Consider the following 5,235-nt stretch of genomic DNA (forward strand, 5'->3'; position numbering starts at 1 on the left):
GTTGAATTCAATCAATTTTGCTATCCATTTTTCCCTTCTTCCATCAACATCAAGTTGGCTTAAGACATCTTTTATCGTAGCAAAAGGCACATATGCAATTATTTTTGAATGCAAGATATAAATTCTGAAAGCCTTTAATGATTTAATAAAAGCATATGCTTGATTTTTTATAATATCATACCTTAGTTCAACATCCCTCAAATACCTACTAAAAAATGCTACTGGATTCTCTGAACCTTCTTCATCTTGCTGCAATAAAACAGCTGCAATGGTATCTTCAGAGGTAAAAGAAAATATGTGGAACTCCTTGCTGTAGTATGGACTTATTAATGTGAGAGCCTCCATTATAGCCTTTTTAATTGATTCTAATGATTTTCTGGCTGTATCACTCCATCTTACCTTTGCTCCTTTCTTTAACATGGAGGTCACATGCTTCACTAGTTCAACAAAATTTGGAATGAACCTCCTGACAAAATTAATTTTGCCCAGAAAAGATTGAATATCCTTCTTTGATGTAGGGACAGTCAAAGGCTGTATTTCTTTGACTCTTTCTGGGTCAATCTGACCACCTACAGTAGACATAATATGTCCCAATAGTTTGCCTTCATTAAAAGCAAATTGAGATTTTTTGGGATTGACTGAAATTGCAAACCTTCTACACATAAAAAACACTTTTTTCAAATGCTGCAAATGATTTTGATGGTTGCTGGAATAAACTATTATATCATCAAGGTAGGTGAGGACAAATTTTTCCTTCTCTCCCACAAATGCTATGTCCATAGCTCTCTGAAAGGTGGCTCCAACATTCATCAATCCAAATGGAATTTTAGCATACAAAAAAGTGCCACAATGATTGGTAAATGCAGTCTTTTGTTGATCATCTTGGTTCACAGCAATCTGATTAAAGCCTGAAAATCCATCCAAAAATGACAATACTTTAGCTCTTGAGACCCTTTGCAACAAGTGCTCCATCTTTGGCAGAGGATAGTTGTCTTTCTTGGAGCATTTGTTTAGATTTCTGAAATCAACACACAGTTTGATTTCTCCACTCTTCTTCCTCACCACCACTAGATTGGCCACTCACTTTGAATATCTGAGACGAGCAATGATCTTGGCAGCGAGCAACTTTTTAATTTTTTTCTCATTCAGTGGAAGAAGCATGGGATTTATTGGTCTCAGTTTCTCTTTGAAAGGAACAATGTCTTTTTCCAGGGGGATTTTGCGCTGAATTATATTCTTGTCATATGTTTTTAGATCACTATATTCCCAAGAAAACACATCAGCAAATTGCCTCATTAAATTGCAATATTCAACACTTTGATCAGCAGAAAAATGAGTGGACAGATTTACATATTTAGGCTGGCCTGGACTTCCTATATTATGCTTACAGACTATAGATTGGTTTTCTTTTTGAGCAGCCTTATAAGGCACATCATTCTGGTCAAATAGTGTTTCAAGAGGAATTAGGCCCTTAAGAATATGGTTACTAGGAAGCTGGACAATGCTGTCTTTACCAATTTTATTTCTAAGCTGGGACTTGCGATTTTCTAACAAGACATCATATTCTTGGGAAATTTGCATCTCAGAAAATTCATCAATGACTTGAAGGAACCTAATTATCTCATCATAATCATAAAAAACTTTCCCATGCAGGACTTTGTCAAGCAAGGAAGGTCTATATTTCACTTGGACTTCATAAACTAGTCTGGGAGGCATAAGAGGAATAAATAGACTAGGGGAAATAGCAAGGGAATCAACAAGCTGATTTTGGGCTCTAGGAATGTATGAAATACAAAAAAAATCAAAAGAGTCTCTGATTCTCCATACATCATCTCTGTATGACTTTAGCCTTGGGTGCTTTGCTTGAAACATTTTATTTACTTGCTGTATAACTAAATCAGCATCTCCAAACACTTTCAAATTCTTGATTCCTCTATCTTTCTCTCCATTAAGGCCCAACAACAAAGCCTCATACTCTGCTATGTTATTTGTGACTTGAAAAACCAGCTTAAAAGATAGTTGAATCCTTTCTTGTTGTGGAGAAATTAGTACCACCCCTACTCCTCCAGTCTCCCTGGAACATGCTCCATCAAAGAACATCTCCCAAACCTGACCTTCTTGCTCATTTTCGGCCTGAACTGTTGGTTTCTTGATCTGCATTTCGACCTTCTCAGATTCTTCTATTTGGAGAATTCATGCTCCAAAATCAGTGTCCATGAATATATGGGGTGATTTGTAGGATTCTTCTCATTGCTGATAATATATGCCAACTGTGCTTCTCTATAAAATCTCTTGCTTTCTCCTTCAAAGACCAAGACAGTTGCATAAGATAAATCATTTTGTAGTGTCCCACCTAGTCTCTTAATCCACCTTCTGGACATCAGCATGCCAAACTTAGGAGGGACATATGCTACTACAATATCCATCATCATACTCTTCATAGGCAGCTAAGTTAAGGTAATAGCCAAATCCTTAATAAATCCAAGGCATTTCACCTTCCTTGAATCAAAAGAAAATAGATCATGATAGGGTCTAGTGATATCAAGGCCTAACCCTTCCATGACAACTTTAGGCATCAAATTATGGTTGGCCCCTATGTCTAGCAAGAAATTGTGGAGGATTTTGTCATGAATAGTCAATGAGACATAAAAATATTGAGAATTATTATCAGCAGGTTCAATCATTGGGTTGAGCACAATGGCAGGTTTGTCATCTTGCAAATTAACAGAGTCTGTGGAGGTTTGTTTGGTTTCTAGCTCAAGGGCTTGAAGGATAGGTTTCCTAAATAGTTCACTCTTCACCAACTCAACCAGAGGCACAGACATTTTCAATTTCTGAACTTCTTACTCAATGCTGAAAGAAGAAGATGACTTATCAGAACTTCTTACCTCTTGAACTGGAGCTTTGAGGATGACTGGATCAGCTGCTGGTCTTTTCTGCTTTATATTTTGTGGTTCTGTTTGAACGATAGCTCTTTGGGTAGAATTTTCCTTGGCATTTTTTGCATCAGATCTCTGATTATATCTCTGCTGGTCACCGGTTTGTACCTCTGTCCCACTCCTAACTATTTTTTTCTTGCAGCAATGATTCTTCATACTCAGCCAATATAAAAAATGCAGCACTGCCTTTATCTTCCATGCAGTGAATTTCATCCTCATCTTCTTCAAATTGTTCTTCCTCCATGACTACATTTTGGAAAGGAGCTTTAACTTTCTGGTCTTCTTTTGATTCTTCACCCCTCTACAAAATTTTTAACTGCTCATTTGCTCTTCTAAAATGATTTGGGTTTCTTGGAGAAAATGTGTTATGTTGCCTCGTTTTCCCTGAATTCTTCTCAGCCTTTAGCTTAGAAATTTCAGCAGCCAATGACTCTATCATATTGGTCATTTTATCTAATTTAGGCTCTGAAGATGATGCAGAAGAAGTAGAAGCCTGATTTCTCTGTCTTCTCTTGTCAGCTTGACCTTTTAGCTTCTCTGCAACCATGATATTGGATTCTACTTCTAAGGCTGCATCCTGCATGTCTGCCAGTGTAGCACAACTCCTTTCTCTCAATAACAGGCAGAAGTAAGAGTCAAAAGAATTGGCATACGTGAGTTTGGTAGAGGTAGGAGTAGGCTTTACCTCAGCTGGTATCTTACTATACATTCTATTAAATCTTTTATTAAAATCAGGTATTGATTCACCATTTTCCCTCCTCAGGTTACCAAACTCTATGTGATAATACAACAAGTCCTTTTTGTCTCCCCATTGCTTCAAAAATGCATCATCTAATGCTTCAATATCTGTTATTGATCTCTGGGGTAACTCTCTAAACCACTTCCTAGCCTCTCCATCAAGGCTATGGACAAAAACTCTCATCCACACATCATTTTCACTTATATCTGAATTATCTGCATAACTGTAAAAAGCTTCAAGGTGTTCTTCTATTGTTACTCCCTTTGTACCAGTGAAATTAGGCATATATTTTTTATATTCTCCCACAGGCATAGGATTTAAAGGCACAGGCAAGACCAATGGTCCATATCTGATAGCTACAATTCTTTCTATCCTCGTAGGTGCTTGTTGTCCTGCCATGATTGGAATATTTGGAAGAATACTAACAGATTGAATGGTAGGGAGTAATGTGATGGATGACAAAGATAAAGGGATGTTTTGGACTAAATGGGATGCTTTCTTTGGACTGAGATTCAAAGGGGAATCAACTAAACAAGGGGCTGAAGTAATCTCTGAATAGTTTTCCCTATTAATAGTGTTGTGCTCTAAATATTCAATGTGTACATCCTCGACAAAAACTTTATCTTTCAGAGATGAATTAGATTTCTTAGGCTTACCTGATCCTGATGCCCCTTTCTATGAAGATTTCTTCGATTTACCAGTCCTCTTAGGTTCAGGCACTGGTTCAACTGGTGACTTCTGAGGATTTCTTCGATTATGTCTCACAAACTGAGCCAGAAATTCAATGTGGAGTCCCCAAATGATGGTTTTCCTCTAATGGAGTCGCCAGATAGATGATTACAACTAGAAACTATGTTCAAACCTTGTCTGTCATCAAAGCTTGAAGTTGTGTCGTTTTCCCAGGGAAGTCGAGCTTAAATTCTCCTATCCCCGGCAACGGCGCCAATTAATGTTATCACCCCAAGAAACTCACCTTGGTTGTATGTCATTGATGCTCGTGAACATTACAAACTCAACAAAAAATGTTGGAAAACTAGGTGGATGAATGAAACAAATGCTGCATATTCAAGCCAGATAACCACTTCTACTATGATTGACCCCAGACATGGGTGAACACCCCCAGGCTACAAGGATTTTAACCACCAATCACTCACAATTTTAGAGGCAATGTGATGATAGAGAACACTGATCACATCAACAGATACACAAAACCCTATGATGGCCAGTTGCAACCAGTTGTAAGGTCTGTAAATATGTTTTCTAATACACAGATAGGATGATAGATCTCTGACATTAAAACAATAGAAACCTGCAAGCAAATTCAATGATACATACTAAATCCTAACACAGAGGTGGGATGGCATCCCCTCTAATGCTAGATATTAACAACACATGAAATAATGCAGAATAGGCACAACCTGGAACAAAGAAGAAGAAGTGGAAAGTGATTAATTAACAACAAAAGAAGCTTGTATTAGCTGGAAATGAAGACCAAAAGCTGCAGGGCTCATAATAGTTACAGTATCTAGAAGTTGAAGCTTACAACAGAATAACATT

This window comes from Pinus tabuliformis, chromosome 1_2 (genome assembly GCF_031772625.1).
Source record: "Pinus tabuliformis cultivar Carrire ecotype Pingquan chromosome 1_2, CPIR1, whole genome shotgun sequence".
Lineage (NCBI taxonomy): Eukaryota > Viridiplantae > Streptophyta > Pinopsida > Pinales > Pinaceae > Pinus > Pinus tabuliformis.